Here is a 14,365-nt window from a genome sequence, read left to right as displayed (position 1 = left end):
TCTATCATAAAAAAGAAATATTACATATCAAATTACAAATAATGAAAACAATAAATAATCATATTCTATTTAAAAGGACCAAAATAGAAAAAAAAAGAAACTTAAAAGACTAAAATAGTAAAAACAAAAATTGAAAGAACTAAATAGCAAAAAAAACCAAAACTTAAGGGATTAAAATAGCATAAACAGAAATTTAAAGGACTAAAATAGTAAAAATAGACATTTAAGGGACTAAAATTACAAAAAAATAAATTTAAGGGACTAAAATAGAAAAAACATAAACTTAAGGGACTAAAAAAAATCAGGTTCCCAAAATCGAAAATAATAAATAATATAGGTAATAGAAATAAAATAACCCCTAAACAATATTAAAGACTAAAATAAAATAACTATGGAGGACTAAACAATAATTAAACCATATGCAAGGCAGTGACCAAAATAAAAGATACAAAAATATCATGGCCAAATTTGAACATTCACAAAATACACAAAACACAAAATCAGTGACTAAAATAAAATAATTACAAATATTGCAACCAGAATCAAACATTAACAAAAATGGAATAACATATAAAATGGTCGAAATGTAAACATTGAAAGATATGCACCCAAAACAAAATAATATCATACTTATATTAATGGCCAAAAGGGCATATTACAGAATCATAAGGATTGGATTTGATATTATCCCATGCATGAAAATGCAAAACTCGTTCCCCTCAAAATAATGTCATTTGATGTCTCATATATAAGACCAAATTCATGCCCAAAAATATTATCAGCCTTTATTTTCTTCTTTTCTTAAACCGAGGGGATAGAGAGAGAGAGCATTCTGGTGAGTTCCCAGAAACCGGTGGTCCTCAACCACATCGACCTTCGCTGACCGACGGTCACCGTCGTTCGCCGTCGTTGGAGGAGAGAGAAAAACACGTTACCCAAAGTATTTTTTTAGCCCTGAGTATGGATATGGGCTTTATTTGGCCTGAATGGGACTCCAACGCCGTAGATCTACAAAAGAACTCCTCGGTTCCTTCTGTCGTAACCGCTTTTCGTCCGGGTACGAATTTTTACTTAGTGGAAGAAGTAAAATGAATAAATAAATGATTCTTATTTTAAAAATGTTTTGAGAGTCGCTAACGATCTTTTTGGGTTAGGTAGGTCAAATACCTAAAAACAATCTTTTAAAAGAGTTTTTAAGAAAACATAATTTAAAAGATAAACTAGTCTGCGTATAACCAATAAATATTTAGTAATAAAAAGGGATTCGTGGTCGATTACGTTTAGGGAATGATTAGCACCCCTATAACGCCCAAAATTGGTACCCATTAATTATAAATTGTCTCTATTATTCGAAATTTGAGAATTCAAAAATATATTTAATTCATAATCCTCTTATTTCAAACTTATTAGTATAATTTCAAGAAAATATATTAATTTTTATATTTTTAATAAATATATAATTTTTTAGATTTTTATAAATAAGAAATTTATTTACTTAAAAATATTAGAAAATGACATCTAGTTGCTTTAAGACAACCCCTTTCTTAATATTAAAAAAATAAATATTAATAAAGTATTTCCCAAAAAAAATAATAAAATTAAATTAATATATATAATTTATAAAAGTATGATATTTATTTTTTTATTTAAAAATATCAGAAAAGGACATCAAGTTGCTTTAAGACAACCATTTTCTTAATATTTAAAAATAAATAAATATTAATAAGAATATGATAATATAATTCAAAATATCATAAAATACAAGTATTAATAATGTGGTTTAACCATAATTAATTAATCGGAATATCATAATGAATTATATATATATATATATATATTCATGTGAATAAAAAATAATTAAGGGATTATATATAATAAAGTAAAACATAGAGATTAAAAAATAAAAAAAAATGAAAATATAGCACCTAATTTCGAAATAATAATAAAAATAGAGAAATTAGGAATTAAAGTGTAAATATACACATAAATTAGAGGGATTATTTCATGATTTCCCCTATTTTAAGTGAATAAAATAATACTCCCAAAAACCAAGGACCTCATGCCTTATTTACCCAAAAATTTTATAAACTTAAAACCCATCTTCTTCCTCTCTTCCTCACACGCTGAACACCCCCAAAGCTTCAAACTCTTCTTTTTTTTGTTTTTTATTTATTTATTTAATTTTTTTTCGAAAATAAATAAAAGTAAAATATAAAGCTAAAAAAATAAAACCAAATGTAAACACAACCTTTGTAGTGTTTTTTTTTTCTTTTCAATTTGTTGTGTATTTGCTCTTGATTCCTCCTCTATTTCTCTTTATTTTTTTCTGTCCATTTTACATATTGTTATGGGGTTTTTATAACCCCAGTTTACAAAAGAAGAATCAAAGACAATTTTTCCTTGCTCCTTGCACGTGTGGTTGTTGTTGGTACGTGTAGAGGGGCTGCTTTTGCTTGTTGAAACGTGGAGGGGCTGCTTTTGTGGGTAGAAGATGCTAGATTGTGAAGCTGGAATTTGCAACCTGGAGGGGCTGCTGCAGGTGCTAATTGGAGCAGGGAACCAGCTCGATCAAAGTAAAAATGGTGATTACAGCTGCCCCTCTTTGCTCGTTGTTGTGGAACAGGAATGGAGCAAATACATAAAGCACCATTTTTAGCTTGAATTGTTCAAACTTTTGAGCTATACGTTCTTCTTATTATGAACTTTTCGCTCACTTCGGACGAGTTCTTCTTTAGATGAGTTCTTCTCATTATGAACTTCTTCTAGAAATGTTGATGTTGATCTATTTCCATATACAATATAATCGAGTAAAATGTTGAATAAGTTCTTCAGATTATGAACTTCTTCTTCCTCTTCAGATGAGTTCTTCTTATTACGAACTCTATCTGGAAATGTTGATCCTCGAAAGAGATGTTGTTGATTCAACTTCATATGTGATGAATTAAGACAAGGTTAAACAAGTTCTTCTCATTATGAACTTTTTCTTCCTCTTCAGACAAGTTCTTCTCATTATGAAATTCTTCTTCCTCTCCAGATAAGTTCATCTCATTATGAACTTCCTTTGAAAATGTTGATCCTCAAGTGAGGTTCTTATTTTATTCATTTTCGTAGATGTTGAATCAATCTAAGGTTGAACAAGTTCTTCTCATTATGAACTTCTTCTTCCTCTTCAGATTAGTTCTTCTCATTATGAACTCTTCTGGAAATACAGATGATGTTCTATCTCCTTCTGCGATAGAATCAAGCAAAAGGTTGAATAAGTTCTTCAGATTATGAACTTTTTCTTCCTCTTCAGACGAGTTCTTCTTATTACGAACTTCTTCAGGAAATGTTGATATTGTTCTATCTCCTTCTGCAATAGAGTCAAGCAAAAGGTTAAATAAGTTCTTCAGACTATGAATTTTTTCTTCCTCTTCAGATGAGTTCTTCAGATTATGAACTCATTCTTCTTCTTCATATGAGTTCTTCAGACTATGAACTTCTTCTTCCTCTTCAGACGAGTTCTTCAGACTATGAACTCCTTCTTTGTCTTTAGGCGAGTTCTTCAGATTATGAACTCCTTCCTCTTCAGACGAGTTCTTCAGACTATGAACTCCTTCCTCTTCAGACGAGTTCTTCAGACTATGAACTCCTTCTTTATCTTCAAACGAGTTCTTCAGATTATGAACTCATTCTTCCTCTTCAGACGAGTTCTTCAGATTATGAACTCCTTCCTCTTCAGACGAGTTCTTCAGACTATGAACTCCTTCTGGAAATGTTTTAAGAAAAATAATCCCAAGTGAGATAAATTGCTATTTCGAGTGAAACTTTCTCCAACGAGAAATAGTTTGTTTAAAGAAAAACAATCTCAAGTGAGATAAATTGCTATTTCAAGTGAAACTTTCTCTAGCGAGAAACAATTTGTTTAAGAAAAACAATCTCAAGTGAGATAAATTGCTATTTCAAGTGAAACTTTCTCCAGCGAGAAACAATTTGTTTTAAGAAAAACAATCTCAAGTGAGATAAATTGCTATTTCAAGTGAAACTTTCTCCAGCGAGAAACATTTTTTTTAAGAAAAATAATCTCAAGTGAGATAAATTGCTATTTCAAGTGAAACTTTCTCTAGCGAGAAACATTTTGTTTTAAGAAAAACAATCTCAAGTGTGATAAATTGCTATTTCAAGTGAAACTTTCTCCAGCGAGAAACATTTTGTTTTAAGAAAAACAATCTCAAGTGAGATAAATTGCTATTTCAAGTGAAACTTTCTCCAACGAGAAATTTTTTTTTAAGAAAAACAATCTCAAGTGAGATAAATTGCTATTTCAAGTGAAACTTTCTCCAGCGAGAAACATTTTGTTTTAAGAAAAACAATCTCAAGTGAGATAAATTGCTATTTGAAAACATCCTGCACTGAAGGTCTTATGGATGGCCCGTAGGACTTACAAATTTGGGAAATAGTTTACTAAGAAAGAAACTTTGGAAATCATTTTCTTACTATTCAACAATTTCATTTTCATAAAAGATTAAATGAGAAACTTTGGAAATTATTTTCTCATTTTTTGAAATAACTTTTTAGTTGGGTAACATGCCCCAACTTCAAAATAATGCTTCATTTGTGGATTGCATCCATCTATTATTCAGATGTTTGCATGATTCCTTTACTTGAGGCTTGAATTCTACCTTACACTTGTAAGGTATTTTTCATCATAAATCTTCTTTTTTCATTTGAAAACGTGTAAAACTTCATTTTTGAATGCAATCAAATGTATCAATGTAATGCATTGTCTATTGTGCAAATGATGTTCTTATGAATGCATGAATGTTGATGCAATCTTCATTTGACTTCAAAGTGTTGAACTCAGTCTTCCTTCACTTGATCATTTATTTCCAGGGTTACCTTCGGATATCAGTGTAACAACTTATGCTATATTTCTGAAGAACCATTTGATCAACTTGTATCTTTGTGTCTTCTTTTTTTTCATTAAAGTCTCAGAAGAAATGTTTCATCTATGGTCAGGTTTTTGGTCAGGGAAGCTCTTTCATAGTGTCCAAAGCTTTTGTAGAACGTCACAAGGACACCAAAAGATAAAACTCAGTGGGAATACAAATGAAATGTTTTGGCTTTTCATCATCAAATCACCAAGACAATGCAACTGTATGATGAACAAAGTAATTATGTATAGTCAGCTCGACTGTCACTGCTTCACCATTTTCTTTCTTTATACCTTTCTGTTTTATTGGAAATATTTGCTCAAATCAATGATCTTTCCATAAGATGATATGGGCCTTCAGCATGCCCCAACATTTTCTTCTTGTAGATGCGAGCCTTAAAAAATGCTCAAATATTCATATTGATGCGAGCCTTCAAAATGCCCCACATGGATCATTTCTGTCTGAAATGGGCCTTCAGAATGTTCCATACTACTATGAGCTTTCAACAATTCCCAAATATTCATACTGATGTGGACCTTCAAAATGCCCCACATGGATCATTTATGTTTGAAATAAGCCTTCAACATACCCCTTTAAAATAAGATAATCTTTCTTAATGAATCGCTAATAATGTCACAAGAGATCGTTACAAGTTCAATTCTCCAAACTTTTTGGCTTCTTGGATTACTTGCTTTCAAGAATGTGAAATGCTTCATCATTCTGGCCTCATTTATTCTTTTTCTAAAATAGAGGTAGAATAGGAAAAACTTGCTTCAAATACCTTCCTCATTTGAGACTGTCTTGTTTGAAAATATTTTTTCTCCTTTCTTTATTAAAGAATGAAATTTTTTTAAAAGTATTGCTTCTTACAGGTTCACAATAGAATCAAATCATAAACAATGAGTTTAATGAATATCAAATAAATCAACTACACTTTTAAATAAAAAAAGTCATAGTCCTATGGCAAGTGTCAAAATTATTGACTGATTTAAGGTGTAGGTTGATTCTGGTAAGGTAGGGTCTCTCGGGTAAGTCCAGCATATATGTATCATTGAGCTTTCTCTAACTTGAAGAAATGGTTGTTGAACTCATCTCATAGAAATATTTCTTGATTCCAGAATCTCATGAATATATTTGGGATTTGTGGTACTTCATCAAGAGCTTAAGATAGTCTCTTATGTTGTTGTTGCACCATTTAATATTCGAGCTGCCTTTTCAGGTTTTCAACTCGAATCCTTCTTTGGTTTCAAGATCTTATTTAGAAATTTTGCATCTTGAACCCCCTTTTATCATTTTTCATATCATGCATTAAAGATTTTAAAAATCAATTTTTACAAATAAAAATCAATCCTGAGAAACTGAATGAAATCTAAAGATAGTCTCTTTTAATTAGAAATCCATGTATAATTAGAATAGACTTTTCAGGTACGTAACGTAGGCCAGGGATCATGGTTATGAAAGAAAGGGATAAAAAGGCTCAAACAAGTGTTTAAGGGTAATTAAACTAAGGATCAATTCATTTTGATGCCTTCAATCTTTCTCTGTTTGACTTGGATCTGCTTTTTTATTTGTCATTCTTCTTTTAGATCCCTCTAGACTGTCAATTTTTGGGTTCATTTCCATTTTCTCATATCTTCATCATTTTTTGCTCTTCTTGTTGAATATGAATCTTTGAACTAATTGCATTTGATCAACCTTGTAGCTTGAGGCTCAATGAGTCACCCATCTTGATTCAATTTTTTTCTTTTTTTTTTCTTTTTTTTCATTTTTTTATATTTTCCTTTTCTCTTTTTTTCTTTTTTTATGATGAATGAGTATAGGACTTCAATTGCTTTGAGAACCTCCTTTTCCTCTTGTATTTCAAAAATTCTTTCGTCTTGTCTGGATTTGATCTTCATGCACTTTGTATTTGACCTACCTTGTAGTTCAAAACTCTCTTTATTTCATGAAGATTTGCCCTCGTAATAAAACTAGATTGACAATCTTTATTCTTGTGAGCAGATATCCTTCTTCTTGCCCCCTAATGTGAAAGGTGATCCTTGGTTAGGGTTGAATCAGAAAAACATAATTCAGACTCAAATGGGGACACCAAAGTATATATTTTTCTCCTTTTGCGAAGGGACAAATGAAATAATGACGTTCATCATTTCATACATAAAATTCTTTGTAAAAAGAGGTTTCCCCAGGGGATGAATATTCAGGATTAACTTCATTTATATGAAAATAATATAATTAATGCATGATATATTTATCTAAATCAATCTCTCTCTTTTTTTTCTTATTGCTTTGAGTATGCCCCAATCACTCGAAATTATCTTCGATAAGTTGGTCCATGATGCCTCGTCTCGTCTCTTCTTGCATGAAGATTCACGGATAATTGAAAGTTTGGTTCTTTTGAGGTCTTTTGGTTTTACTAGTATGATGGTTTTGTATCTGGAAGGAAAAATCTGTGACTTTTGAAGTCGTGTAGGAAGGTAATGTTATAAACAAATCAACACTACCCAAAAAGGTAAACATCTAGATTTGGTGTCTCAAAAACAGGTAGAGACATTACTTCAGAGTCTCAGATAATTGTAGTGTCAGGATTTGGTTTTTGTAAGGATCAAGTAATTGGCGTTGGATGGGATATGGAAAGTATAATTTAACCACTTGCCAAAGATCTATGACTCTTGAAAAATTAAAAGAATATTTATTTTATTTGATACTTAAAAACTTCAAGATTAAAATTTGATTCCTTGCTTATAACCATAAAAGCAACACAAATTTATTTATCATAAAGAGACGGAGAAATGAACAAAAAAATATTCAAACAAGATGCTGAAAATAGAAAGTACTACAGTGGTAGATAACAACTTCCACTTGTTTATTTAGCTTGCTCTATCATTCCTCGAATGTTGGCCGTGTACTTGGCCCAGGATTTTCATCCTTATTTGACCCCCATTTCTTGATCATTTCTTGTGTCAAGACTCCCTTGTCAACGAGCGTCTCTATTTCTTTTAACAGTGACCAACAATTCCCTGTTAAATGCCCCAATACCCCCAAGTGAAAATTACAGAAGCTATTTTGATCATAGCAATGGGCATAAGGCTTTGGTGACACTTTCACCAATCTTGGTGTAATGTATTAACCTTTAACAAAATGAGGGTACAAATCTGATATAGATTCTTGAAACACCTTAAGAGTTTTTCTTGATCGAGAGATTTTCACTTTCCTTGATCGAGAGATTTTCACTTTCCTTGATCGTTCTGAATGACTAAATGCTCTTTTGCGATAGAGGGGGTTCTACTGGACCAGGTCATTTGTTTTCATTGCGTCAGATATACTATTATCATTCATCCTTCCATCTAAACCTGTTACAACATGATCTTCTAAGGATTTCTCTACATGGATCATATCATTCATCATGTCCATTAATTTGGTTATATGTTCTTTTGAATCAGCCTGGACCTTTTTTACTTGATCAATCATCTCTTGTTGAGTCTTGATAAGTTGCTCTTGTAGTTTCTCGATTTTACCAACCCTTGCTAAAATCTCATTCATGGCTCTTATCCTTCTTTAGGAAGACCAAGTTAGCTCCACTTTGATTTCGAAAATTCTGTCATTGAATCCTCCACGAATTATTCCCATATTTTCAAGTATTTAATGCATGTAATATAGTTTAAAGCTAACAAAATGCGAATGCATGATATAATATTGAAACTATAAATGTAACTATGCAAAGATGCAAATGCAAAAATGAAAATGCAAATACAAACATAAAAATGCAAAGATGTGAATACAAATGCAAGTGAAAATGAAAATGAAACGAAAACGTAAAAGTATGAATGCAAAGTGAAAATGCAAATGCAACGAAGGTATTAATCAAAAGTGATCATCTTAAAACAGATTTCATTGAACATAAAAGGTTTGGTACATCAAACAAAACTTTACATATAGGGATAGTTTTCACTCCTAACTTTTCCAAAGTCGACTTAATTCCCCTTCCTGCTCAAAAGTTAAGTTCTCAATCTGCTTCAATTCCTTGTAAAATTAACTAAGTCTATCAACTTATGAGCCATATTGTTTGCTTGGACAACAGCTTCTTCCACGTCATTGTCTTTTTCCTTCATCTTCTGTGTCAATTCTCGGAGTTGTAGGCAATGTTGCCCATTCTCCCTTATGAGGGAATCTTCATTGTTACAGAGTTCTTGAACAAGATCTTCATGAATATTGCAGCTCTTTTTCAGTTTGGTGACCCCTGTTATCCACTCTTCTGGGGTATTTCCTACGCCAACATTTTGAAAGAATTGACTGATCTTTTGGAAATCTTCATGCATGGTTTCTATTTCTGTGCTCAATTTCTTGTTTTGATCCTTCAAATAACATGCTTGAGCTTCATAAAAACCTCCTTTATTTTGAATGCCTCGACTAATACTCTTACCGTAGAATGCTATAGGTATCAATCTAACATGATCTTTGTGCATAGCTCTCCTTTATCTTCGTAGTTACCTCAGGATGCCATTCCTAGTTGCGTCATGGTCTGCTTGATCATAAAATTTTTTGTCCATTTATGAAAACTTTTCAATTTGATGTCCACTCTCAAATCAATACCTTCTAATTATGTCATGATCATGCAATGAAAACAACAGAAATCAATATAAACAAGTTAAAGCAAAATAAAATGTATCAGTTAAAGCAAAATAAAATGTATCTATAAATAGATAAAAATAAGAAAATAAAATAAAATGGTTAGTACCAATTAATAGAAAGAAAAGATTCTATCTATCATGATATCTACATATAAATCCTAACATCATGCTTTCTAGTTCCATGCTTTGTTTGGAAAAATTAACCTAACCGCATGATTACTAGTTCGCATTCATTTATTCAGAAGAAAAAAAATCAAATAAATTAAAAGCTATAGCTTATTTCTCCTTTGTGTACACCTACGGACAGGGTTTTAGCGTTGTCTTAGATCGGGAGAATTTCTAGGATTTATTATATGCATGGATTCAGTTCTATGAGTAAAGGTACTCGAATTGTCCTTGTTGATGCCCCCTTGGGCTGTCAAAACCTCAATCCTAGTCCATTACAGACTTAAGCGGATTGAGTTCAATTCGAGGGGACACATTTCTCTATGCCTGACATGGAGAATAAATTCTCATGAAGACATAAAACATATGAACCCTGAAAGCTACTTGCTAGGTCTGACACGGAGAATAAATTCTCACGAAGACGTCTCTTTCACTTCCACTTAAAAGGAAAAAGAGGTCGAATATAGAGCTTATGTTTATGTAATGCAAGTTTTGTGTGTGAGGATAAATTTTCACACAAATATTAATATATAAAAAGCAATTGAATACAAACATAAATATACAAGGGTATAAAATAAATTGAAAAAAAAAATCAAAAGAATCATAAATTAAATAAAATTGAATTCTCAATTTTCTAACTTATAGAGACAATAAATAATCGACTTAGGTTTGACCAGGGTCCCCAGCAGAGTCGCCAAGCTGTCGTAACCGCTTTTTGTCCGGGTACGAATTTTTACTTAGCGGGAGAAGTAAAATGAATAAATAAATGGTTTTTATTTTAAAAATGTTTTGGTCACCATCGACCTTTTTGGGTTAGGTATGCCAAATACCTAAAAACAATCTTTTAAAAGAGTTTTTAAGAAAACATAATTTAAAAGATAAACTAGTCTGCGTATAACCAATAAATTTTTAGTAATAAAAAGGGATTCGTGGTCGGTTACATTTAGGGAAGGATTAGCACCCCTATAATGCCCAAAATTGGTACCCATTAATTATAAATTGTCTCTATTATTAGAAATTTGAGAATTCAAAAATATATTTAATTCATAATCCTGTTATTTCAAATTTATTAGTATAATTTCAAGAAAATATATTAATTTTATATTTTTAATAAATATATATATTTTTTAGATTTTTATAAATAAGATATTTATTTACTTAAAAATATCAGAAAATGACATCTAGTTGCTTTAAGATAGCCCCTTTCTTAATATTAAAAAATAAATAAATATTAATAAAACATTTCCCAAAAAAAATAATAAAATAAAATTAATATATATAATTTATAAAAGTAGAATATTTATTTATTTAAAAATATCAGAAAAGAACATCTAGTTGCTTTAAGACAACCATTTTCTTAATATTTAAAAATAAATAAAAATTAATAAGAATATGATAATATAATTTGAAATATCATAAAATATAAGTATTAATAATGTTGTTTAACCATAATTAATTAATCGGAATATCATAATGAATTATTTATATATATATATATATTCATGTGAATAAAAAAATAATTAAGGGGTTATATATAATAAAGTAAAACATAAAGATTAAAAAAAATAAAAAAATGAAAATATAGCACCTAATTTCGAAATAATAACAAAATAGAGAAATTAGGAACTAAAGTGTAAATATAAATTAGAGGGATTATTTCATGATTTCCCCTATTTTAAGTGAATAAAACAATACTCCCAAAAACCAAAGACCTCATTCCTTATTTACCCAAAAATTTTATAAACTTAAAACCCATCTTCTTCCTCTCTTCCTCACACGCAGAACACCCCCAAAGCTTCCAACTCTTCTCTTTTCTGTTTTTTATTTATTTATTTATTTAACGTTTTTTTGAAAATAAATAAAAATAAAATATAAAGCTAAAAAATAAAACCAAAAGTAAAAATAACCTTTGAAGTGCTTTTTTTCTTTTCAATTTGTTGTGTATTTGCTCTTGATTCCTCCTCTATTTCTCTTGATTTTTTTCTGTCCATTTTACATATTGTTATGGGGTTTTTATAGCCCCAATTTACAAAAGAAGAATCAAAGATGATTTTTCCTTGCTCCTTGCATGTGTGGTTGCTGTTGGTACGTATAGAGGGGTTACTTTTGCTTGCTGAAACGTGGAGAGACTGCTTTTGTGGGTAGAAGATGCTGGAATGTGAAGCTGGAATTTGCAACCTGCAGGGGCTGCTGCAGGTGCTAATTGGAGCATGGAACCAGCTGGATCAAGGTAAAAATGGTGATTACACCTTCGACTCCAACGACCGTCGGGATTCCCACTTTGAACCAAGGTAAGGGTTTCACTCTTCTTTCCTTGAAACCCCGAATGGTTCCTTCTCATTTTTATTTCTTCTTTTATGTTATTTATCTTTTTCTTTCGAAAGTTCCCCCCGAATCTATTTTGATTTTCTCTCCCTAAAATGGTTTCCCCTTTCTCACTGAATCCCCTCAATATCTCTCCTCTTTATTTTTATCTTCTGTCATCCCTGATAGTTTGCTGTTGATGGATATGATAATGCCACCGAGGAGATCTTCTCGAGAAAATGCTCTTTTGATTTTTTTTATATTTTATTGAGCTTTTTCTGACTTTGGATTGATTCGGTTAATTGATTATCTCTCTGTCACTGTTGGTAGTCATTGTTCGATGGATGGGCTCGTATCGACTCTGATGGCGACGGCGGCGGCGAGGGTGAAGCTCGACTGGAAAGTTAAAAATTTGGTGCATGGCAGCTGCTAAAGGCTTGACACATTATGGTTAACCCTAATCTAGAAACACATCTTGGACTTTTGATTGGCATCAGATCCAATGGTGGAAAGCTGGAGGTGGCTAGGGCTTGAGATAAAAACCCTAACGGGTCTAAGTCTGGTGCTAGGCCGGTTCGGATCGGGTCTGGATTGGTTCTGGGCTTGAACCGGATTGTAGTTGGGTTTGTCTGAGTGGGCTACTGGTTGGGTCAGAGTTGGACTTATTGGGCTTTGGGTTGTGAAGCGTGCAAAATGTAAATATATTTTGTATTAATAATAATAATAAAATTAATATTTAATATTTTTGTAGACCCAAGACAAAAACGAGTGTCTACAGCTGCCCATCTTTGCACATTCTTGTGTTAACAAGAATAGGGCAAAGACGAAAAAGACAACCAGTTTTTGTTCGGATCTTTTTTTTAGTTTTGAAATTTGATAGTTTTTGGTGTTGGGGATGACACGACTCATACGTGATGAAGAGGTATGGTCGTCTAAGGGTGATGTAGCTCCTACGTATGAAGAGATCTGGTCGGTAGATGACACGACACATACGTGATGAAGAGTTCTGACCATCTTTAGGGAGTGTGACAACACGGTTCCTACGCGATAAGGACGACTGGTTATCTAGGGGTGACACGGCTCTTACATGATGAGGAGGTCTGGTAGGGGATGACATGGTTCCTATGCGATAAGGACAACAGACCATCTTTAGGAATGATAACATGGTTCCTACGTGATGAGGACAACTGGTTATCTATGGGTGACACGGCACCTACGTGATGAGGAGGCCTGGTCGGGGAGATGACACGGTTCCTACGCGATAAGGACGACATGCCATCTTTTAGTGATGATAACACGGTTCCTATGTGATGAGGATGACTGATTATCTAAAGGTGACACAACTCTTACGTGATGAGGAGGTCTGGTCGGGGGATGATACGGTTCCTACGTGATGAGGATGGCAGGCCATCTTTAAGGATAATGGTTTTAAGGGAAACCGACTCAAAGATGATACTTCAAGAGAAGTTGTCTCAAGAGAGACAAAATTTGTTTCAAAGGAAACGATCTCAAAGATGTTTGTTTTGTTTCAAGGGAAACAAACTCAAAGATGGTAAATTTTGTTTCCAAAGAAACAGTCTCAAAGACTTTTCTCAAAAGAAAATGTCTCAAGAGAGACAAAATTTTGTTTCCAAAGAAACAAACTCAAATATTTTTCGCAAAAGAAATTGCCTCAAGAGAAATAAAACTTTGTTTCCAGATAAACATACTCAATTTTTTTTTTAAAAAGAAACTGTCCCAAGAGACAATATTTGTTTCAAGAGAAACAACTCAAAGTATACTGATAATCTTCTTGTTCCTGCTAGTGGAGGAAAGGCCTTCAGAAGATCTAATTGTTCATATCAAGATGTTGAATCCTGAAAGATGCCCCAACATTCGATGTTAAATCTCCAAAGATGCCCCATCATTCATCGTTTCTTGCTTCAACACTGATTCTAAGCATGAGCTTTGTGTCTGAGAGCTATATGTCAACTACCAATATCCACTCCAAAGAGATTGTCTTGTTTGAAAAACGTTTTTCTTCTTCTTTTATTTTCAATAGTATGAAAATATCAATTAAAAGAGTTTTGAAAAATGTTTAATCAAAAGTTTGAAAATATTGTCTCTTTCTAGGTTTTACAATTGAGGTAAATCATAAAACAAGAGTTCATTGGATATCAAAGAATTAATTACACTTTTAATCCTTCAATAAATTATAGTTATTGTACAATTGTCAAGATCAACGCTATCTTTGAAAAATGGTGAAGTAAGGAAAAGATAAGAAAAATCTCAGGTTATTGTGTTTGGTCAAAGCTTTAAGATTCTTGTTTCTTTGATATTCACTGATTTGATGGGGTAGCTTGTATACTCCTCTAC

This window comes from Hibiscus syriacus, unplaced genomic scaffold, assembly GCF_006381635.1.
Source record: "Hibiscus syriacus cultivar Baekdansim isolate YM2019G1 unplaced genomic scaffold, ASM638163v2 tig00110318_pilon, whole genome shotgun sequence".
Classification (NCBI taxonomy): domain Eukaryota; kingdom Viridiplantae; phylum Streptophyta; class Magnoliopsida; order Malvales; family Malvaceae; genus Hibiscus; species Hibiscus syriacus.
Note: the sequence above shows the minus strand (reverse complement) of the source record.